Source organism: Dipteris shenzhenensis, chromosome 24, assembly GCF_047967505.1.
Source record: "Dipteris shenzhenensis isolate YYH24624 ecotype China chromosome 24, Dip_SZ_1.0, whole genome shotgun sequence".
In the NCBI taxonomy this organism is placed as follows: Eukaryota; Viridiplantae; Streptophyta; class Polypodiopsida; order Gleicheniales; family Dipteridaceae; genus Dipteris; species Dipteris shenzhenensis.
In genome coordinates this window covers 27,387,605-27,413,188 of record NC_141619.1, presented here as the reverse complement: position 1 = coordinate 27,413,188, position 25,584 = coordinate 27,387,605, and the positions used below count along the sequence as shown (strand labels likewise).

Genomic DNA, 25,584 nt, shown 5'->3' with positions numbered 1-25,584 from the left:
TTGCATCCTTTCCCTTGAGGCACAATAGAGGTCATCCTTAGGTCTTCATCATCTCTCCATAGTCGTGGGAGAGAGCTATCCACATCAACAAGAAACTCAGAAATATATACAAGTGACTCTTGTACCAACCAACCCTTGGCCATGCTACTTTCGGGTCTTGCATTTTGTCTCACAAAGCCCTTCAAGGTCTTCATGAAGCGCTCGAGGAAGAACAACCATTGTGCATGTATAGTACCGCATATAGCAATCTCATCCACCAAATGCACTATAAGATGTAGTTGGCTTGTGAGAATAGAATGTGGAAATGTCTCCTCCACTAAACAAACCACCTCCACTAACATAACTTGAGCATTCTCAAGCGTGGTGGGATCTATTTCCTTTGAGCTCACATACCTAGAAGATGAAAAAGTACACCATATTAGCAATATGAACACCTTGCATGGAGCATTGATACGCATCATATTTTGTATCATGTAAAGTACCTCACAAGCTCGCCCATATTGTAAATACAATCTTTCATGTCCTTCGATGCACTACGAGAAATGCTAGTGGATAGTAAGAACCGAACCCACGAGGAGGTGGTTGATTAGTTGCTTATAATTATTCACTCACAAATTTGAAAGGAAAAAGATATTATGCATATAAAATACTTACTTGGAGCATCTTGTGCCAATCATGAGATTTCAAACCATATAATTGCTCTACACCTCTTTTCTTGCTCTTTGTAAAGGCTCCCTTCAAACACCTCATGCATCCAGTGGGAGTACGAATTGTAGTAATAGCACACTTCATCGTCGCCATCTCTAGCTTTGATAACCTCCACGGTGTACGAGGTAAAAAAACACGCCCATTTGGTCTCTCTTGTGGCCAAGCTTCACACATTTTCCTTGTGGTACGTAGATCCTCCCTTATGCCTACGGAATCTCGTGTCCCATTCAAATGCTCCCAAATGGTAGATGCCACATTCTTGAAGATATGCATGGGATCAAGCAGGTGATTGATCTTGAGGTGGGACCAATATGGTAAACGATAAAAGATGGAGTATCTAAACAAAAGCTGGTGTTAGCGGGCAATCTTTATTTCCAGCCAATATAGCACACAATAGTTACAAACCCTTACCGGCTCATGCCAAGTGGTGGAGGAGTCGTGGAGCTGTCCCAAATTCTCATCCAATCTCCTGCAGTGAGTGATTGTGGGAGGACTTCATTCCAAGGGGCAACATATCTAGGATAATCAGGTGGGAGAAATCGATGGTGATTCTCATAGATGACCTTATTTAATGCGTTTGCCCATGAGGCAATAAGTGAAGGACCACAAACAGGACGTGCATGGTAACTCGATGTAGTGAGACCTAAACAATAGACACAATTAAGAGTTGAAGGTGGTTTTAGGGTGCCACATACTTTACCTATTCATAATTAGAAGTGCAATGCTTACATGAACACTCACCATAGCCTAGGAAGTCATGCATTGTCCACATCAAGACTGCTTTGTAGTTGAAGTCTCATGACACATCATGCACCTCGATACCTCTCCAAAATATCTCTAGCTCGTCAATCAAAGGCTCCAAATAAACATCAAGATTTTTGACTTTATGTTTCCCTGGAATTAGAAGGGACAGCGTAACATGTCCTTTCATAATAGCCATAGAGGGTGGAAGATTATAATTCACCAATGTCACTAGCCATACACTGTAAGAGGTGCTTTTGAGACCAAATGGGTTCACACCGTCCATACCCAATCCAAGTCTTAAGCTCCTAGGCTCTTCCTTGAAGCTTGGCCATGTGTCTTCAATATGCTTCCATGTAGGAGAGTCTGTGGGAGTTCTCCACTTGCCATCGGTTGATCGATGGGAGGAATGCCATGACATGAGCTCTGCAATAGATTTGCACTTGAACATATGTTGGATGCGACTGATTATGGGAAAATGTCATAGAACCTTACGAGGCATCCAAAGTTTTGAGATCTGCTCTATATCTTGCCTCTCCACAAGTAGGCACTCTCTTGCATCCTTATGTAGTCCATGAAACAAAATGCAATCGTTGACGCATGCATGGATGCGCTTATAATCTAATCTTCCAAGAGAGGTCACATGTTGCCTTGCCATATCTCTTGAGGTTAGTAATTTATTCTCCCTTGGAAGCATTTTACATAATAGCCTGCATGTGAAGACCATAAATGAGGAAAAGCATTCGAGTAATTGACCCACTAGCGTAATTCACCATGTTTGCAAAATAGACTTTAAAGCTTACTTCAGTAATGCATTCAAACTTGCATTGCTCCATCCATAGATGGTTTGCAAGTTTAGTAACTTAAGGGAGGCATGTAGAACAGAGAATGTGCACCCCTTAAACAGTGGAGTCAATGCTGCAGCAAAAAGATCATCCTGCTCCATGCTATCATCCCTCCCTTCGGATTGATGGACATATAAATCCCATACCATATCATCAAACACCTCCTCCTCCATGGCTTCATGAGGTAATGGTGGAGGGCTACTATCACCATCACTCCATGCATCTGTAACGGTCCCTCCTGAATATCCCACCTCATATCGCCGACACTTCGCCTCCTCACGGCGAGCATAGGGCAACATATGCGAGTGTGGCACTGCATCCTGTATCAAATTAAAATGGGATCATAACTCAAACATACGAACACCCATAGGTATCTCAATCAACCTTAACTCTTTAACACTTACCATGTTTACGGCCGCATCCCATTCTCCATACTTTGAGATGTGATTGAGTGTAATCCTGCGTGCATGATACATGTTTCCTCGACATCAATCACACATACATTTGATTTTTTGCTCCAACCACATTTCGTGATGGTGGATACGGAGGGATTCATCCTCACTGGAGCTACTTATTGAAGATGAAGACATCCTATAAACAAACAACCCAAAAATATTTGCTTTTCTTCAAATATTTAATTTTAACTCTGTGGCACATCCTCGGGGGGGGTCACTATGTATAAACCCTCTATATCACGTGCGTTCAAGGCCGATTTGTAAAATCTCTTATCTGTAATTTTTCCAATAATAAAATGTACCCTTTTTCTATACAAATCTGTAAAATTTTCCCAAATTTATTTTAAAAAGTCCCTTATGTAAATTAATTTTTGTAAATTTTAGATATTAAAAATATCCTTCTATTGAACTCACGTGATAGGGTTACATATGATGATTGATCCCCCGAGGGCACATCTAAAGGTGCATCTAAAACTGCGTCTGTATGTTCTATGGTGCATGTCTATAGGCACATCTAAAACTGCATCTACTATGTGTATTTAGACGCGGAATTACACGTGCTTATAGATGCGGTTTTAGATGTGACTATAGATGCAGTTTTCAAATCTACTTTTAGTGTGCTTGCTTTTCTTTTCTTCACATAAGCTTCATGTGGCTTGCTTGCTTTGTTATTAACAGATCCACAGTCTGACACTTAAGAGGAAGGCACCTACACTTACTTCTAAGTTTACACTTAAGAGGAAGGCACCCACACTTACTTCCAGGCTTACAGGAGAATAGGGTGAACAAGGAAGAGAAGCAACTTTGAAGAAGGACAAGAAGCTTCCATACCTTTATCCAAGGTAAGTCTCTTTACAGTTGATCTTCTTTGGAAGTTGCTCTCTTTGGATTTGTCCTTTGTCGTATCCAAGAAACGAATGATTTTGGTATCAGTGTTACGCTTTTGTGTTAGCCGCATGTCCTTTTCCACTTTTTAGAATAGTCCATCTATCGGAGCGCATCTAAAACCACATCTACAAGCACGTCTATCGACGCATCTAGCCTATTTACAGACACAGACAGTCATGTCTATGGACGTGCTATTATACATGAAAATAGACGTGCTTCTCAGATGCATCTATAGACGTGCTTCGATAGTTTTAGATGCTCATCTTCCCTTCCCTTTCTTCCCTCCTCTTCTCTTCCCTTCCCTTCCCTTCTCTTCTCTTCCCTTCCCTTTTCTCTCTCTTTTTCTCTTCTTTTTCTCTTCTCAGCTCATCAGTAATCTTCTTTTTTTTCTTTTTTCCAGTTCATCATGTGGCCAGGAAGATCTTCAGGCTCACCTGATCTCCGGGAGTCTATTTTTAGGGAGTTATATAACCTTTTAGGGCACCCTCCCAGTCCTATGGAGTTATACGGCTACATGACAGGTACTCTAAACACCCCCCAGGAGTCGGCACTACAGACTCCAAACCACCCCAATCCCAGCTGAGATTACCCCAGCGGAGTCAGCACAGCCTAGCCAGCTACACAGCCGAGGCCCTTCCCCCATGCCGTCTTATGCCCCTTCCCCCATGCCGTCTTATGCCCCTTCCCCCATGCCGTCAGGAGGTCCTTCTGTCTCACAGAGCCGTCGGCGTACTCCTGTGCAGTCAAGACTCGGTTCTCCAGCTACGAGTAGTCCACGTAGTCCCGTGCAGTCTCCAACTACGAGTGGCTAGCGTACTAGCTCGACACGACATGGTAGCAGGCATAGTAGCAGGGAGAGTGGTAGGGGATGCATGGCATAGTGCTTTGGGAGGGGTGGTGGTGGGGACGATGATGATTCATATGATTTAGATGTGCCTTTGAGTGATGGTACAATCTTCTATGACATCACTCAAATAGGAGGCATCTTGATGGATGCACGGGGGAAGGACATCATGGCCTTCATGCACTCTATAATTGCTAAAAATTACAGAGATTGCTTTATCCACTACAAAGACCAGCCAAAGAGGTTGGCTGATGAGACCCTCGTTGCTGTTCGCTCTAGGTATCCTACCCCCCCAATCATCAGTTCACAGATAAATGGGCCAAGTCAAAGATTGTTACGATACTTGGCAATAAAAGATCTTCGCTTAAGAGTGTGGGGGTTAAAGGTCACTGTGCCTTTACCCCAATTATGTACAATACTCAAACACATATATAAATGAATGAAAAAGAAGATTAGGGTGGTTTTGCACCCACCAAAACTTGTGTGGCTCTCTATCTCTCTCTCTCGCTCTCTCTCCCTCTTCTGTTCTTGCTTCCGTTGAGAGCACTCTCAACTGGTATCAGAGCCCGAGTGATCTAGCTGAGCGTGTGTGAATGCTTAGAAGCTCAGTAGCTCTGTGGGAGGAAGGAGAAGCTTTGTGGGAAGCTTTGTGGGTGACTTTACTTGCATCCGAGTGTGCAGAGACCTTGGAGGAACCTTTGGAAAAGTCACTTTGGCTTTGCGAAGTGGTTTTGAGAGCCTGTTAAGAGCTTTCAAAGAAAAAGTCGTTTTTTGAGCTTTTCCCTGTTCCGTTCGATGACAGAGACTCCGTATTGACTTGTAGAGGCAACTATTGCTTGCTTTTGGTGTCCACATTACTTTAGGAGCTTGGAAACACCTTCATTCTTGAATCTGGGATTATTTCATTGGATTTCTGACTCACTGTCTCAGTTTCTGCGTTTTTTGCTCGGGTGTTGGAACTCAAGTTTGGAGCAACCATTTGCAGATCTGTCAGTTCCGGTGGACTCAGGAGGTCCTAAAACTTCTATGTTGCTCATCATTCGCACTCCGGTGGAGTTTACAGATAGCTCTGTTTCCAAAAACGTTTTTCAGTCCGTGTGTTGGACCCAGTGATTGAGACCACGGTTTCCAAAACCATCTGTCCCATTGCGTTTCGGATGCCCAAAAACCCCTACCTGTCAGTTCTTGCGTGATTTGATGGAGGATTTTCAGAGTTATAGATCTCTGTGTATTCGATTTCGTCTCTCTGTTATGCATTTTTCATACTAAAGGTTTTGAAACCTTAGATTTATGCCACATGCCAGTGGATAAGTGTTGACTCCCATTTCTCACTCATCGGTTGGGATTTTGGAGTTTTGGCAGAAGAGAGATATTTGTAGATTTTCTTGCTGATTTCGATTATGCAATGGCGCCCATGTTTTGAGGCATCTCAGGTTCTATTTTCAGTAGCGCTCATTACCGTGGGACTATGATTTCTTGAGCATACCTTATGCAGATCACTTTGGTTGCAGTTTGAGCAGTGTGCGCTCATTTGTGGTATGCATTGGGTTGCAGTGGATGATTTATAGGCCATTTGGATGCATTGCGGTCCTTGTTGGATGTGCTGATAGGCCCAAATTGCCTTGTGGGATGCTATTTTTTTATGGACGCTTTGCACATGGATGCTATTTGATACTGAGGGACAGCTTTGACACATTGCAAGTGATGCACTGATAGTGCTATGCTCTCTTGGATGAGATATTATTGATGCATATGCCAGTGGACGGTGTTTATGCTTGAGTCATTTGGCACTTATTGGCATTTCCTTTTGGGCCAGATTTGCTCATATGGATGCATAGTATATGCACATGAGTCAGATGCATCTTTTGATGCTTTGAGCTTTAAATTTTGGTGATATTTCACTTTATTGTGGCATACACATTTGGGTGCACCTGGTATTTGGTGTGATTCTCTCTTGCAGGCACTAGCATTTGGGATTTTGTTTCATTTGCATCATGGCATCCTCTTCCATGTCTGAAAAGGAGTTTTTCAGCATTAAAAAGTTTGATGGGACAAACTTTTCTTTGTGGAAAGAACAGATAAGGGATGTGCTTATTCAAAAGAAGCAGATTAAACCCTTGGCAGGGATTGAAGCTAAGCCTGCAAATATGTCTGAGGATGATTGGAATGAGTTGGATGCATTAGCAAAGTCTACTATTAGACTTCATCTTGCAGAGTCAGTTTATTTCATAGTAGTAAATGAGCAGACTACGGAAGATTTGTGGAAGAAACTGTGTGCCACTTATGAGAAGGAAACTACCTCTAATAAAGTTTACCTCATGAAGAGGTTGTTTGAGCTGTAAATGAAGGAAGGGCTCTCCATTGCTTCTCACTTGAATGAATTCAATATTATTTTCAGCCAGCTTCAGGCTCAGAAAATGAATTTTGATGCAGAGACTAAGGCAATATTTCTCTTATGTTCATTGCCATCCTCATGGGATACCTTCCGTACAGCTGTCACTAACTCTGCTGGTGGAGTGCTGAAATTTGATGATGTTGTGGGTAGCTTGTTGGCCGAGGAGATTAGACGGAAGTTTATGGATGGCAACAAGCAGGATGCAGCCTTAAATGTGCAAAGGGGAAGATCACAGTTCAGGGGGAAGTCCCAAGAAAGAGGGAAGTCTCGTAGCAAATCCAGGGCATGGAACACTGTTACCATTGTGGCAAGAAGGGCCATATGAAAAAGGATTGCTACAAGCTGAAAAGAGAGCAAAAGGATAAGAAAAAGAATGCAAATTGGGGTGCAAATCAAAAGGAAAAGAGTCCAAGGGAGGACAAAGGAAAAGTGAAGATCGAGGAGATCAATGCAGTCACACATGATAGTGACAATGACGTTCTCTTCATGTCTAGTTTATCTGCAGAGTTGCTTGCCACTTCACATGATGCATATTCCCAGGATTGGATTTTGGATTCTGGTGCTTCATTCCATGTTACTCCCCATAGGGAATGGTTCTCCACTTATGACAGTGGAAAGACAGATTGTGTGCATCTTGGAAATGACTATGCATGTGACATAGTGGGAGCAGGTGACATAAAGTTTTCTTTTGCAAATGGGTCTGCATTTGTTTTGAAACATGTGAGACACGTGCCTAAGCTGACCAAGAGTCTTATTTCAGTGGGTCAGCTAGATGATGCTGGTTTTCACACCACTTTTGGCTTTCAAAGTTGGCAAATTCAAAAGGGCTCTATGCTTTTGGCCAGGGGTGCCAAGTGTGGGACTTTGTATCCCTTACATGTATCAGGGGTATTTGATCATGTTGTTGCAATAACCGAGCAGCCAAGCACTTCTTTGTGGCATTGCAGGTTGGGGCACATGAGCCAAAATAGAATGAAACTCTTATGCCGTTTGGGTTATGTACCGCATTTGAGTTTCTCTGATTTTGAATTTTGTGAGCATTGTCTCTATGGGAAGCAAACTAAATCAGCCCATAAAAGAAGGGGAAAGAAAGAGTTTGAAATGCTTTACTTGGTGCATTCAGACGTATGTGGTCCCATGCCTACACGGTCATTAGGTGGGGCTGAATACTATGTGACATTCATTGATGATGCAACTAGGAAAGTGTGGGCTTATGCTATAGCTCGGAAGAGTGATGTGTTCCAGGTATTTCAGAAATGGCTGGCCTTGGTTGAGAATCAGTCAGGTAGAATGCTTAAATGCCTATGGACTGATAATGGTGGAGAGTATCTCTCTCATGACTTTCAGCATTTCTGTGATACACGTGGGATTAAGAGGGAGCTCACATCCCCTCGTACTCCAGAGCAAAATCCAGTTGCAGAAAAGATGAACCGTACCATTCAAGAAAGGTTGCAATGCATGCTTTCCAATGCAAGTCTTTCTGGTGGTTTTTGGGCTGAGGCAATGAAGACTGCAGTGCATGTGATCAATAGATCACCTAGTAAGAGTTTGGATGGTGGTATTCCTGAAGAGGCATGGAGTGGCAAGAAGCCCTCTTACTCTCATTTGCGTATATTTGGGTGTGAGGCATATGCACATGTGCCAAAAGAGCTTCGAAAGAAGCTAGATCCTAAGTCTAGGAAATGCATCTTTCTGGGTTATGGTGAAAGTGGAGAGATGGGCTATCGTCTCTGGGATCCAGAAGCAAATAAGATCATACGCAGCCATGATGTGGTCTTCAATGAGAAGAAGATGCATAAGGCACCCATGAGGGATGTGGAAATGAGGAGAATCACTTTCCAGGATGTGAATCCACCTGCATATGTTGATAGACAGCAAGCTGTCCATGCACCAAATGTGCAAGAAATGGTGCCACCAAGTACTCCCACAGGTATACAATCAAGGGTAGATGATGGATCATCTATTGGTGGAAATGATGAGCCAAATGTGGCTGATATGCAAATGGGATAGCAAGCTGAAATGCTCTTGAGAAGATCATCTAGAGTGTCTAGACCGCCTGATAGGTTTGTTCCAGGGGTAGACTATGTGATGCTTACTGATTGCGGGGAGCCTTCTTGCTACAAAGAGGCTATGATGCGTGAGGATCAATGCAAGTGGGAGTATGCTATGCAATCAGAGATGAGTTCACTTATGAAGAATAAGACTTGGGACTTGGTTTCTTTGCCACATGGAAAGAAAGCATTGCCATGTAAATGGGTCTACAAAATGAAGGTCACAGGTGATGATGTGCCTAGGTACAAGGCCCGATTGGTTGCTAAAGGGTTCAAGCAAGAGAAGGGTGTGGACTTTGATGAGATATTCTCTCCGGTTGTGAAGATGACCACACTTAGATGCATGCTTGGACTAGTGGTAGTAGAGGATATGGAGCTTATGCAAATGGATGTCAAGACAGCTTTCTTGCATGGGGATTTGCATGAGGAAATTTACATGGTGCAGCCGGAAGGCTTTGAAGAAAAGGGCAAAGAGCATTTAGTTTGCAAGCTGAAAAAGAGTCTCTATGGTCTTAAGCAAGCACTTAGAGAATGGTATCAGAAGTTTGATGCTTTCATTCGGTCCCAGGGTTTTAGAAGGAGTGAAATTGATCACTGCCTCTACACTAAAAGGGCTAAGGATAATAGCCTCATAATCCTGGCACTATATGTGGATGATATGCTATTGGCTAGCAAGAATACTTATGAGCTAGATGCATTAAAGGCCAAGTTGCATGAGGCCTTTGATATGAAGGATTTGGGACTTGCAGGTCATATTCTTGGTATGTGCATCACGCGTGATCGGAGTAGGAAACTCCTTTGGCTTTCACAAAAAGAGTATGTTACAAAACTATTGCAGCGTTTCAATATGGAGGGGGGGAAGGCAGTGAGTACTCCATTGCCTCCATATGTGAAACTGAGTCATACAGATAGTCCCAAATCAGATGAGGAGAGGGCCATGATGGCCAAGGTTCCTTATGCATCAGCGGTTGGGAGTCTTATGTATGCTATGATAGCTACTAGACCAGACATTGCATTTGCAGTGGGAGTTGTTAGCCGGTATATGGCTAATCTAGGAATGGTTGGCTGTAAGAATTGAATTACACAATGTGGAAATGGGATTCCTGTAACTACATAGCATACACAACATACATAGCATTCTGTAAATTTAAAAAATATTATGTAGCGCATCTATCAGTGCGTCTATAAACGCGTCTATATACACGTCTGTCTATTCAGGTAGTGTCTATTTGCGCATCTATAAGACCGTTTATAAATGCATCTATACACGCATTTAATGATGCGTCTGTCTGTTTTTTAAATTTTTAGCAGAGTGTCTATTTAAGTGTCTATATGCGCGTCTATATGCACGTCTGTTTGGTATATAGATGCATCGTTAGATGCGGGTCTCTAAATGCACAAATAGAGCACCCGTTAAGTTTTTTTTTAGTTCAGTAAACACGTCTATGTGCGCATCTGTGGATGCTTTGTCTTGTTGTGAAGTCTTGTTATTTTGTTTACTCTGTCGACAAGCTAGGGAGGCTGAGCAGCTTGTCATACTGTCATGATCTTGTTATATAAGGTTTTCTAGTCTATGAATTGAGTTGCCATCTCTCGGATTTCTGGTGCTAGTATCATTTCATGTGGACATCTTTATGTGTTATGTTGCAAGTTCTATTTAAATCTCTGAAGATTACATGGTTGATCCCATATCAATATTCTTTTTGGGTTTTAGATTCTTTGTTTGAAAGCCTACTAGTGGTATCAGAGCAGTTTCTTCCACTGTGATCTTAAGAGTCGAGTGGTGAGAAATCTTAATGGATAGTTGGTCTAGTCATCCACATCAAAGTTTGGATTGCTTGAAACCTTAGTTATGAAGTTTGATTCGTACGACTGTTACTCATGGAGAAAGGCATGTGGGGGGTCGTTTCAGGCAAATAAAAGAAATTTGCAAACAATCAGGGAGTAGATAGAATACATGCTTGGGAGTTGAAGAATGAGATAGGCCTAGTGCTATTAGGGATAGCACTAGGGGTTGACTATTTTCATCATATTGATGTGTCCAAGACAATTGCACAGAATACTAGAGACTTTATTTGGGTCAAAGTAAAAAATTTGAAGATTATCTTGAAGCATGAATTGTTTGGTCTCTAGATGGTGGACAGTGATTCATTGGTAACTCACATGAACTAGATGCAATTATTATTGAAGCAACTACAAGCACTAGGAGCATGTGTAGACAATGATATTGCAAAATCCATTCTGTCAACTAGCCTTCCATTGAGGTATTCAAATCTCGCTACAATTTTGAGAATGAATACGGACTCACTTGAATTACATGACGTGGTTTCAATGCTCATGAGTGTGAAGAAAGAAGAATACAGTTTGTATTTCCTAGAGGAGAGCCTGCACATATGATCAAGGACAAAGGAAAAAGAGAGAAGAAGGGACTAGTTTGTGACTACTATGGGAGAGAAGGACATGTGGAGAAGTTCTACTACAAGCATGCCTTCGACGTTAAGTAGCAAGACTCAAACATCAAAGTTTGCCTTGTGGAAGAAGGATGTGAAGAAGATTTGGTAGGGCCAAAACACCAATTGTTTACTTGGATAAGGACAATGATTATGCCTTCTGATACCTTCTTGTAGTTTGGAGTTTGTGTTTCATAGATGGTGATAATTTTGGTAGTTCTTGTGGGTGCTTTTTTTCTTCTCTCACTTAGCTTATGGAGGGTTGTTAGCAGTGTTGTTCTCATAATCCTAAGGTGAAAGGAGGTGTAGTTGCCTAGCCACTTGTTATTTCGTTGTGCATCCATAGGCATAGGTGATCATAAGGCAGTTTTAAAGGGTTCGGTGCTTCTCTTTCTAGATGATTTGTGACTTGAGAGGAGCTTGAGAGTAGCTCAATGACAGTGAGTCACCATCTCTCAGATTTATGTTTACTAGTATCATTTCATATAGACAGCTTTATGTTTTATCTACAAGTTCTATTTTGATCTCTGAAGATTTCGTGGTTGATTCCATATCGATATTCATTTTAGGTTTTAGATTCTTCGCTTTAAAGCCTACAAGCAAGGTGTTTTGATGTCTTGGTCTTGTTTGTGTTGGCCAGACTTAGTTGTGTGATGAACTCTAGGGTCAATCATGGCTTTGACTTTCTCCTCCTAGTTAGGTTTATCAAAGCTACCAATGCCCCAAGAGATGTGCTACTTGGGGCTCAAGAATTATGCAAGAGTGCAGCCCTAGTCTAGGGATGAGGGTATAGAGACCTTTGTAGAGGCGACAGACTAACAAGGGGTCAATCTATTGGCTTTGGATGTAGATGATGCTAATGATGGGGTTCTTGTGAGCTAATGATAGCAAAGTAGTTTGTGGTGAGAAGAACTCGACAAGGGATGTGAACAAAGAGTCCCATTCACTAATTTTTTCCCCTAGCTTCATTTGACCAAGGGCAAATCATGATGTCCCTTTATAGGTGGCCAAGGAGGTGTGCTTGGAGTGATTAGATTCTTCCAAAGGCTAGTCTTGGATTGGGATTCTTGGATTGGGATCTAGAACCGTCAATGATGGGTTCTTCACATACTGACTAAAGGGTTACCTCATGCTACATGGGAGGGAAACTTGGGGCACAAACAAACTAGCTCTGTGGAGCCAAAAGTGTTGATGAAGAGTTGGCCAAGGAGGTGTGCTATAAATAAAGAGATTCTTGAGAGATTCTTCCAAAGTGTAGCCTTGGATTTGGATCAAGAACCATCAATGATGGGTTCTTCATAGACTTTTTTGTTGGGTGCCCTCTAAATTGTTGCCAAGATGTAGAGGCTACAGTGATTTACTTCACTTGGGTGATGGTTGCCTGCCTGGTTGACACAAGGGGGGCATTCCTTGTCCATTTGATCTAGCCTCTCTAAGCTTATAAGATATAAGGCCAGTGGGTCTTCTGGATAGAGGCACAAGATGTGGTGCCTCTTTCCTAAAGAGGATCGTGTATGGGAGACGGTGTATAGCATCATTGCAGAATATCAGGGTTTCCCATTTGTAATTTTATGATGGGAGGCTAACAAGCTTTCCCAATAGTTACTCTCGTTGCCATCTGCCAAGATGTCATGCTATTTGGGAGCGGCAGGACTTTAGGTTCTAAGGTGACCGCCAAAAGGCGACAGTGTTTCTGCAAGGCTTGGCCTTGAGGTGTCTTTTATGCTTTTACTACCAAGTGAGGTATTCGCTATATGTATAGTCCTCCTCCTTTGGCTATTAGCCCTAGCGATATTCTGTAGGCGGTGAGCTAGGTTCTCTAAAAAAAGGCTAGTATTTCTGACAGCCGGTTTCTTTATTTCCCATGATCAATGTTGTTCGGTTACTCATTTATATGGTTCTTTTTCAAGCATATCTTTGAAAAAAAATCATCAAGCCATCACACCAGTTCTATGCAGTTTGCTTTTTGGTGTAAAGTTTTACATTTTGATGTTCCACCCATGGCGAGTCCTTTTATGAAGCTCCACAAATTGCAAATTCAAGGTCCTATACTAAAAAGACAAAAGAGACATACTTAACATGCCCCTTGCCAACTCTTAAACAAACTTGCTCAAATCCTATCCACCCGCGTTCATTGAAGGAGATTGAAAAATGTAACTAAGACATACACATGGATCATAAAGTCAAATAGAATTCCTATTGCCTTATGAAAATAGTGTTTTGGCCTTCCATGGGAAGACCTTAGTGAAGCTTGTGGTTTTGAGATGAGAAAAAAAAAGTTATTATTTATGCTCTATTAAGTGTTAATTTGTGGTTGGTGTACGTGTTGGGTGCATTCATTGTTATGTTGGGTGTTCGAAATTCTGCTCCAAACCTTGGCAAAGAGCATTAATGATTTGAGGCCCATTTACTCCTCTTTGCACCTTGTTCCTTTTCACCACCTTGTTCTTATTCAACCAGGTTAAATGGAAACTCCATCTCCCTATTTACTAAGATTTTGGAAATCTTCGTTTCGTGGAGCGCAAAGTTGAAAATGAGCTCCACAACCTGCGCAAAGAACACCTAAACCAACCAGGTCAACGTATGTCTTTTGCGGTCTTGAGTATCTGCATCACTTAAATCTTCGATCCCGGAGCTTATTTTCCTGATTTGAAGTAATTAGCCTATGCAACGGAACCTTTAAAATACTGCCTAATCTGGTCTTCACCCATCGTAACATAATAGAGTTCAGGTTGTTTCTATCGTTCCCAATAAAATTGACATCTTCGAGCTGCTCTCATAATCTAGAACCTTTACTTTTTCATTTTGCTAGCCGACAGAAATTGAGAACCACGCCTTAGGCTCAATAGGATAAATGTATTTTGAAAAAGAGAGAGTCAGCAGAGCCCGGGGGCATGCAACATATTGTGTAAGCCAACATTGCCAAACAGCCGTCATACAAAATCACCGCCACGGCCTCTGCAGCATATTACAGCAAACTAATCCCTGTATTTATGCACCTGAGCGCACACACCTATGGAGCTAGAATAGATAGGAATGGAACGATTGAAAGCAAAGACAATTCACATGCAGGAAAACAACTCTGTGTATTGCTGGACTGTTATGAGCCTTTGGTGGTGGCATGCAAGATTCTAATTGACTCACACTATCCACATCTAACCCCATTACAGCCAAGCTTTGCCGGTATCGATGGCGATACCTTCGCAACGAAATCAGGCAGCATAACCGATGAGAGGCACTCTCTAAATCAAGTCTAAAACCTCCTCAATGAAGCAATGACAACCTTAGATGAATTGTAAACATGCAACGGGATAGCTTGACCAAGAACCACTAAAGTTGTGTACAAGACTAAATAATATGGCTTTTTCTCAAACGAAAGATGCAAATTTAAGTAGAAATCAGGTGACTCAATCACCTTTCATGATCCAACTCGAAATCAACATATCCATGAACAAGGCTGACTCAATGTCAAATCCCACTATGAAATAGAACCCTCCATATATGCTTGGGGCAAATCAACCAAGGAACCCACTAGCGAAAGCAATCCCTAGAGGATCTTATCGATGTAGCGCATAGTCATGTAGACTTCAGGTCAGCATGTTTTGTTTTCAAACAAGTCGAGCTTGATGAAGGCTCTATGTTGTCCTTTAAGACCCCTAATGTGAAGTTCAAGGTCGATTCTCATGCACAAGGGAAGGGCCCTCGGGCTTGGTCAATGTTGATATCTCTTCTTTCTCGTGGTTCCCTGACTATTGTGATGGCAAGTATTTTGCACATGTAATTGGCTCCCTTTTTCCTCACTATGCACAGGCTTCTAATGGTTAAGCTATATATCCAATAACCCTGTTACCTTTTCTAGTATCCCATGGACAGGCATTCAATGGACTTTGGTTGCAACTTGCTTTGTTCTTCTTGATATATGCATAAAATCCTTGCATCCAAAGACTTGGAAGTGTGAAACAAATACTGAACCAAAGCTCCTTAAGTGAAGCACTATGAGCACTATTCTACCCTAAAAATCATTGCATACAAAACACTTTCCTTGTGGTATAACTGAATGCTACATTCCAATTTGATAGAAGATAAACAATGCATTCCTACTTACATGATGCCCAACTAACTAATCCTTTAGTCATTTTGAGACTTCTTGCTAATTAGTCCCTTGATTAATCAAAACTCACTTCAAACCAGCTATTGAACTTGATTCTGAACTAGGATGGGACAAGAGATATGGGATGAACATGATGGGACAAGATTGAGCATGTACATGAGGCTTCAAGCTAGAGCTGAAAGAACAAATCTATTAACATCACCATGAGCCTTATATAGGCTTTACAAAGGAGTCCACACCTCACTACTTAGGTGAAAATGTTTACATTATTGCTACCTCACTCTTATCCCTATCCAAATCTACCACACACTTCTAATCATTAATTTAAACCTCACTACACTCACAACACCATTCTAGAGAGGTTCTCCAATATTTATATTACACTCCTTTTATATTCATGTTCCAACCTCCTTCCAACTAAACGTCTCTCAATGGAAAGGAGGTATGAGCCAAATGATGGTAGTTCCTGGATATCAAGCAGCATGGAGAGAACCCTTGAATCAAAAACTTTGCACCAACCTTTGAATGTGCCATGGGTAAGGATGAAACAAAAAAAGAAACCTCCCAAAGTTGGAACTTCCTAGAAGAGTGGTGAGGGATGGAAGAGTTTCAAACAATTGCAATTATAATGACATTGACTGTAGATGATATATGTGACCTGTGCACAAGCATGGTGAGCAATAAGAACTAGCAAATTAGCAGAGGCACAAAGTTACAACTAGAACAAGACAGGAGCATTGTACAGGACTAGTTACAAAAATTCCCTTTGATCTAAGTGACAGGACATTATAATAAATCAACAACTCTACAATCTAACCAAATATAACAAGGTTGCTTCATCAAAATTTGGGCACTTCAAATGCTCCAAAATTTGCACCTTTCTTTGCCAAAGTGCATATAAGACAAGATGCCAGCGTGATCTTTCAACTACATCTCGGATAATGCATTGGAATAAGAAGCCCTTCCTAAATTAAAAGCAAAGTTTTGAAATCATTTGGAAATGTGCCAAAATGCGAGACTTACACTTAAATGGGCATGCATGGATTCAAAAATGTGCTACTCAAAAGCACCAAGAAAGCTACAAGAATGAGCTTTCATAGCTCCGAGAATGAGCACAAGAAGCAAGAGTGCCTTTGAACTTTTTTACTTTATGAGAACCACCAAAAAAATGTCATGAAATAACTCTTGATTTTTACAAAGATATGCAAAGAAAACCACTTAGAGATGGCAAATTCGAAGAAAATCAAAGGTTCAGACCAAAGGTTGCAATCATGTTTTAATATCACGTGCTTGTGTGTCTAATAAGGAATCCTTGATGGAATAACCCAATCATGGATAGAATGTAATAGATGTATACTCCCTCAAAATTTATGTTGAAGCTCTAATTTAAGAGCAGGATAGGCCACTCAAACACCAACAAAATTACAAATAAATCATCTCCAAATCAATGGGTTGAAGTAAGACAATAAGCTAGTTTGGATTGGTGAAAGATTGTGGACCTCCAAAAAACATCCGTTGATATGCTGGTATGTATTGAGTAAAAGCATGCTCTGGAAAAAATTGCTACAGTGGTGAGAAACATGCACTGAGTAGCCAAGGTAAGGCCAAACCCACTTTATAGTTGCCCTAAATTCCTTAAATCAAGGTAAAAACGCAATATTGTCTCCCCTATTTCATATGTGTGATAGGTTTCTAGAACAACATGACGAAGGATGCCCAATTTGGGAACTTTCAAAGGCTTTATCACTTTCAAAAGTACTATGCTTTAACCCAATTCACCTTGACCAATAAGCTATGTATCAAAACAGGTGGCACATGTGGAACGTAAAGAGGGTTTAGAAAGTAATGTCGATAAATCTAAACAATTAATAAGACACACATTAAAATAGTTAATAATAAGTTAAAGGAACCAACTGGTTGACTCTGAAGGGGAACATAAAAATGATATTTAATCACCATAGACCCCATATGGCATTGTCACGGGGGAGACAGTGTGCATTTTTTCATATGTTGTGTAAGTGCTCCATAAGAAAAACGTCACAAGAACATCAAAAAGCTCAGTCTCCCTTATATGAATGCCTCAAGACCTGAACGTGGCATCTCTCGTTGGGGGGAAACGTGTCACAAGGTGACATGATTCCGAGTGTTTTATCCTTTGGAGAGTGAGCTAAGATGGTGAGGAAGCTCTAAGTCTACATGTGAACACAAAAGGAGTACGATGCTCACATTGGGAAAGTCATATGGCCTAGAGAGATTTAACGAGTGTGTAGAATGTTTAGGTTATATACCAACTGCAGTCTTCGTCAATTTATGTGAAGTCCTCGTGCACGCCACAAACGTGTCGTCTCACTAATTAGCAATCCCCTTGATAGTCAACTCCCAAACCCTCCAGCTTCAGATTTGTTCCCTTCCTTCCCCTGCCCTTGAGCTCTTTGCTATCTTCCCCTAGCAAATGTTGCAGCTCAGTTAGCAATCTTCATTCTGGACTCCCTCGTTTCCAGGACTACAATCGAGGAGAGCTTGCAATTTGAAGACTCCCCACCTCAAAATCCGACACTTCTATCATAGATCTTCATCATCTGATCCTTTTCGTTTTGCTGGCACTTGCAGAGTAGGTACTCTGGGCACTTGCATCGCTTTGTGACAGGATTTTCCAATGGCATAGTGCAGAGAGTCCAAGCCTCTGGTATGTTCGACATCCCCCTAACCACTGACTCGTTATTTCAGGCTAAGATCGCGAACAATATGGTACGACGCAAGATCAAAATCAAGCGCATAGAAAACGCCAGGAACAGGAAGGCAACCTTCAACAAACGGCGCCGTGGTTTGTTTAAAAAGGCCCATGACTTGTCCGTCTTGTGCGACGCGGAGGTTGGCATCCTTGTGTATTCTACCGACGGGAAACTGCACCAATTGGCAAGCTCCAGGTATTACTGCCCACTCTCTGACTCTTAGAAGGTTATGGTACACCGTTGGGTTTTCATTATCCCAAACGTTCCCTGAACTTAGAAGGGTTCAGACTGGCGCCTGTGGATGGGATCAGAATGGTTCAATCTGGCACCTGTGGATTGTATTAATAAAGGACTAGGTTCCAGTCTAACGAGTATGTCACAATTCTCATTTCCCCCTTCCCATGCAGCTCCCAAGATTGGGAATGCCGGGTCGAAATTGGTACCATATGGGATTTCCCCATTACCGTATTCAGTCACTAATGTTGTGGACTGCGAGAAACCCGATATGGGCGGCATGGGAAATGCCATTGCCTCCATAAGATCACTTGCGTTCTGCAAGAAGCTCACCTTACTATGTTGACGTCCCCAAAGCTTCTAGGCTTCTTACACAAATTGCATTATCTCACCAACAATCATATTATGTTCCGAGGGAATTCCAACTAACCGTGTTTTGAGCCCAGGTTTTGAGTTCAAAGGGTAACATTCAAACCCTTCGTTAAACTTTGAGTCTTCTGATTTTGTGAAATAAAAAACCTTATGTACGTTTATGTGAATTTTTTAACTTAAAGAATCACTTATGTTGAAACCATATCATGTAATTACATACTTTTATGTGCACCCCTTAGGGTATAAGTAGCTTGGGCCTCCTTGAGCTCTAAACAAGTAGAGCCTACATGAACTGATAATCCAAACTGCATCTACAACTACTAACCCTACCACAACAATAGAGTGAATTTTCGCCCACCATTGATGGTGTAGTGATATTCATTCCTTTGTCTTCAAAGCTTGCTTGCTTTAGTCCCTAAAGTATCAATTAATTTTTGAGAAATCTCTCTCTCTCTCTCTCTCTCTCTCTCTCTCTTTACCTACCCGTCTACCATACATCTTTACACATGAAGAGGTTGAAATATTTCAAAACTCTCATGGTTTGGCATTGTTCATGTGTCTAATTTTCTAGTTTGAAGTCTCTTCAAAGGACCTCTCTCCCTTCCTCCCTCTGTCCCCTTTCTCTTTCTTTCTTTCTTTTCTCCTTACTTTTTCAATTCTTCTTCGATGGTAAGACCGGATATATTCTCACCATCCTACAGCACGGTTGCGGGTAACAAGATATATCACTAGCCAATTGTGTTTGATTTGGTATCTTTATATTTTCATTTAAGAATGTAACATGAGACTTGGCAATCCATGCTATCATTGTTGACACTTTTGAAGGCATCGGATGTTTTTACACTTATTAAAGTCACCGACATCGTAACATGAATTACTTCTTATACAGTTGTCAATAGATTCCTTTACTACACACTATATATACGTAGAGTTTGCAAAGTTCTATATTATATTTTCGTAATGCACACATCCATTTACTAACTTGGAAATGAAAAAAAAGAGTTAGGTGCTTTTTTTTTTCATTTTTACCACTAAAGTGGCGTTTCTTTGAAGTTGCACCTTTAAAAATAAATACTTTTATAAATTCATCATAATATATGTTTAAAATATATAAATATACTTATTTGTGATCTAAAATGCTCCACGATAAGTACTCATGTCTTATATATGTAAAGATAATATTATGTGCAAAAGATTTTAACATAGACCCTCTATTAGTCTTACAGTTCTTACTATATAAATGATTGCAATGGTCTTACAGCCTTAAGTACACACTTAACAACCTAAATAATGCATTAGTGATCCAAAACTAATTGTTGTAAATTCTGGAAGTATTACCTGCTCACATTGCCTAACAATAGTATATTGATGTTCTAAAGTACGATTTTGTGAAATTAGGATTGTATTAATGAAATATTAATTTTTACTTTTTTTCCAAGGATCAAAGGCTATCATAGTTTCAATTACATGTAAAATATTTTGACACCTCCTTATTTTGTAAGTTTGAGTATTTTTCAAGTTGGATGCCTTTATGTACAAGTTATACTCCCTAGATGCAGAATATGTACTATTATTAAACTAATCAAAATTACATAATCTCTCATTGTCCAAGATTATTGCTAATTATAGTGGTTTTCTTTAAGTCTTACAAATCGAGTATCATAACATAATCATTTATGGAGAGCATTAAATATGATACATGTGAATATTTACTCTCAATAGTACTAGCTCAAAGAATAACTTTTTCAACCTTCCATGCTTAAATCCAAAACAATTCATAGGATAGTTTCGAAATTGTCGACAATGCCCATTGTAAATGTCTCTCTCTAATGACAATATATATCTTTCTTTTCTAGGTTGTATAAAACTTTCATTGTGTGAAATTTGAATCGATAGACTATAAGCTAGCTAAGCGAATTTTAGAATAAGACAAAGGAGGTCATGTTTCCTAGGTTGACCATGTGGATTTGATATAAAGATACAAGTTTCTTATCTATCAAATGTTGGTCTCTTTTCACACGTACTTTCTTACTTGTCATGCTATATGTATCTCTGATTATCCTACAAAGCTACAAGCACACTCATCACACGAAATGCTTTTCTAAATTATATAATAACTATACAATCATTAAAATTCAGAGACTTTTATTGCATAAAAGCATAGCTTTGTGTTGAGCCTCAAGCAATTGACACACTTTAATGTCTATTAAAATTAATGGGGTAGGGCTATCGATTCCATATTTATCACTCTTTATTAGAGAGCTTGATAAAACTATTTTTTAAATCCTCACAAGACATTTGTACTTTCAACTTGGATCTATAGTAGTCCTACTATTTCACTCCCCCAAGGATCTTCCTAGGCATGGTGATTAGATCTCCTTAGTAAGAATACTAAGAAAATTATCTATATACTTTCAACTTTATTAGTGTAGACATGGCGCTTTCCTTTTTCTTGGGGGGGGGGGAGTGTAAATCCTTTATATAACATGCATTGAAGGGTATTATTAAAACCCCATATCTATAAATCATAAGGCTTTAAAAAGACCCCTAAGGCTTTTTCTATACAAACTAATGATATTTTTTCTATATCCAATTTAAAAAACCCTTCATTACATGTATTTCTACATATTTTCCAAGATGTCTTTTTGCTGTTAAAAACCCCCTTCTGTTGAACCCATGTGCTATATTTACATATGATGAGTGACTCCCTCAAGGTTCTTTCAATGCTCATTATGCCCATGTTTTTATTAACGTTCTCCTAGTGGAATAGTTAGAGAGTCACTTCCCACTTTAAGTCGAATTGTTCCTTTCTAAACTATATGCTCTTGTATTGCCATTCCAAGTAAAGACGATGCAAAACTTAAGTCCCATCATAAATAATCACATGTGTTTATTCCATGAAATAGTTTGACTTTACATCAATATTCTCTTTTTATTATTTGGGCATTGTCACTTTTTCTCTTACATTAATTAGCTCCTTCATAATAGATTTCTATGATCTCAAAAGAAGCATGTAGGTTCTTCCTTCTACATTATTTAGCTTTGTATTCTCTTTTAATCTCATCGATTCTTGTCACGTTTAGACATTTTGATATCTTTCAAAACCAGATGGCACCGTACGCTTGGGTACTGATGAGAACTTAGTCGTAGCTTTGCTTACTAAGTTTTTTTCATGTTTTTACATTCTTTTTTTATTTTTCTCATTTACTCATAAAATTGCTTACAAAATTCCGTTCTTTCCTTTGTTCTTTCACTTGTTGTATTAAAATTTTAATTTGTAGGATAAAATAAATTCTAGTCTTATGAAGGTATGCCAATAAATGCTCCTTTTTTTCCATTTGATTACTTTCTTTAAATATAAAGGAAAATTAGCTACTATACTACGTCCACAAAGAGAAGATTACTATATCTTTCTTCAAAAGAGTATTGCCTTCACAAACACAACAAGCTTGACTTTGTGGGTCAAGAAATGTGCAATAGTATAAGGAAGTTGTGGGGGCATAGAGGTAGTAGGCAGTAGGCAACCCCTATTTCCCTATTCATGGTTAGCGCACAATGTATTTGCATTTTGGTCTCATAGGCCATGTTGGCCTTTCACATGTGAATCTCTCTCTCTCTCTCTCTCTCTCTCTCTCTCCACACACACGTGTGTGTGTGTGTTTATTTGTTTATTTATATTCATATACTTGAAGACTAATTTGTAATAGAAATTTTCCTCACAACATAGATTAGTACGAAAACTATATCAAATTGGAATTACAAATTTTCATAGCAACCATGGATCAAACACAAGGGGAGGAAGATCTAGCATTACCAAAGGTAAAGCTAAAGAATGTGAATATTGAGTGGCACGAGGATGTCAAAGAGAAAAATGGCTGATTAATGGCAATGAGGAATGTTTGCAATTCTACCATGAGAATGAAAGAAGTCATTGAGAAGAATCAAGTAACGATTGATGCAAAATACTGGTAGACATTAGACACTGCCAACTAACAAGAAGGATCCTTAAATACAATCCATATTCATGGATAGGAGGATCAATTAGTGGGACAAATTCCTAGGAACATCAAGAGCCTTCATCAACAAAACTAGCCAACAAGGCAAAGTTGCTAGGATGACTTTGAAATCATCTCATAGGAGCAACCAAGTAGATGGATGGATCAAAACATAGAGCACATCTAGGATGATTTGAAAAAAAAAAGGGGGGCGACCAGTATAAGTGCGCATGTGTGTATGTGTCTCGTTTTAGAGACCAGTATAGACAACAGACTCATGAGACAAGCATCCAAATATGAGTCTTGATAATAGAGACTTGTGAGCTTCTTCCATAGAGAGCCACAATCGGATTGGCACAAAAAGCCACAAAGACCGAGAGGTAGAGTTAGAACTGTTTGCTAGATGCACAAGTTGTGCACGAGAGTAGCATCACAACAACATGCATTTTTAAGTTTTGGTTGGCCTCGCTCTCGATCGACATGCCCATGATGATGACACATTGTGACATTACCTTTGGGATCCTAACATATATGAGAGAGTATTAGGATGAATCTTTGCAAAGATCATTAACCAAAGAGGGTCCAAGTAAGGTTTCCAAGGTTACTCTTGACCTAAACATTGGTGTCAATCTTCCTTTGTGTAGATGATGAAGTGCTCCAATCGTCCTATTCCTTTGTTGGCACCTGAAGTGAATCTTAACCTTCCTGCCTCTCAACCCCCCTCCCCTTCTAATACACAACCTCCAGGATATCTTCAACCATGCACCTATCTAAGCATGGGAGACAACTTATCATTATCGGATTAGGTGTCTTGCAACTGCATATCTCTTTGTTTTGATAGGCTAGCTTCCAATACACAACCTAGATATCTTCACCATGCACCTATCTAAGCATTGGAGACAACTTATCATCGGATCTGATGTCCTGCAACTGCACATCTCTAGGTCTTGATATGCTAGCTCAAAGGGATCACTCTCTTTAGATTACAAAGGATGGTTTCATGTCACATGCATTGAGGATTACCATAAGTCACTCAATTTCATCAAGTTTGAGACAGGACATGGGATTGTCTCTATATACCAAAGGATATTGTTGGCACGTGAACCAAAAGGCGGCATTAATTGAGGATTAGTGGATCTTAACCTTCCCGCCTCTCACCCTCGCCCCAACCCAAAAAGAGAATGATGTAAGGCAAGATTCAAAGGGTGCTCTATTGGATGCAACTGAATGACTATGCATGGCTCTCTTTCTCCTAGGACATGAAAACTTCTTGTCAAGGCGCCACAATATATCACGAGTAGAGACTTGTCAAGAGAATGACACAAGGACTGCACAATGAAAAACCATCGAGAATTAGTCTAGATGTCTTACTCCATAGTCTACCTTAGATATCAATCAGGTGTGAGGTAGCATGATGGCAACATAATCATAGAAGCCTAGACGGGAATCCTTTAAAATAAAATTTGAATGCCTGGGCAAAGACAGATCCTACATAATTGATAGGCAAGAACATGAAATTTTAGAAAAGGAAATAAAGGTCTTAAAAGTGAGTGGAGACAAGACACAATCTCTCACAATTCTCTAGCCTAGCTCCTCTCCCCTCTATCTGATAGTATCATATGGTATTGACGACACCATGCTAACAATGTATAATTTATTCCCACATGATTGCCAAGCCATAGTTACTACGAAATATCATTCCCCTTCCTAGAACTAGGGAATGGAGAGGGAATGCCAGTCCAAATGATCATGATAAGGGGTTATTCCTCGAATGCTTGGGAATGACCAAGCAATGATGTTCTCAATATCTTTTTAGAAAGCCGTTCCCTGGTGAGACTCTAGGAAGAGGGGGAGGCCTCTATTACTATGCCATCCAAGGATAACTTTTAAGGCTTCATGGATAATGAATCATGGGCCATGGTTGATGGCAAATGCCTCTATCATTTTATTCTCTCTCTCTCTCTCTCTCTCTCTCTCTCTCTGTGCATGTATGTATGTATGCGGCAATGTATTACATGGAAAGTTACTTATGGGGTATGGCCTCCTTAGAAGCATATCTCTCAGTCCTTGCTAGAACTTGGCTCGGGTTTAATTTAGCGCAAAAAGCCAAGCCAACCAGCGAGCAAGGAAAGGATTCAGGTCCACTGAATCCAGAGCACCATATACATCATCCATCATCTATGGCATAATACATTTCCAAATATGAATTTTTGTGTGGTTCCAAAGTCTAAAAGCTGAAATGGAAAGTTCAGATGTGGGATTTTTTTCCATTATTTTTGTTTTGTTTTGAGAGCCGGCTTTGCTGTGTTGGGCTTGCACCCACCAGACATCTCATGGAGAACTCTTTCCGCCCACCTTATTTATTCGACGCCACCTCAAGTGTGGACCCTCTAGCAATCAATACACCTCAAAGAGCAGAGAAGATACCAGGGCCCTGACGAACCCAAGCATGCGGGACTTGCCTCCGACTCCCAGGGCCTCGGGCTCACCACGCTAAAACTCCATAAACTGGCGGGTGCTCGAACTAGAGCTACCATACCCATACCGGGCGTCGGCTCAACATGATATTTATTGTCATATGATAACATGCTATGTGATATTCTCTTATATTTATTGTAATATGATAACATGCTGTGTGATGCAACATGACCTGCCATTCTCGTTTTGGGTCATGGACCCCCTTCTTGAAACGTTTCCATTCTAGAATCCAACGTCCCATGAACATTTTCATTTATTGGTAACCATGTGCCAAGTTCACCTACC

At 40.3% G+C, this 25,584-nt stretch overlaps 1 pseudogene across 1 annotated transcript in view; it reads left to right on the top strand.

Annotated features, from left to right (window-relative positions):
• The first annotated feature begins 17,875 nt into the window (after positions 1–17,875).
• LOC147886436 (MADS-box protein SOC1 pseudogene) overlaps positions 17,876–25,584 on the top strand; it is a 29,590-nt pseudogene continuing 21,881 nt past the window's right edge. Inside the window, exons 1-2 of the transcript XR_015543290.1 lie at positions 17,876–18,099; positions 18,216–18,415. The product of XR_015543290.1 is annotated as an MADS-box protein SOC1 pseudogene (transcript). The remainder of the gene's footprint in view (positions 18,100–18,215; positions 18,416–25,584) is intronic.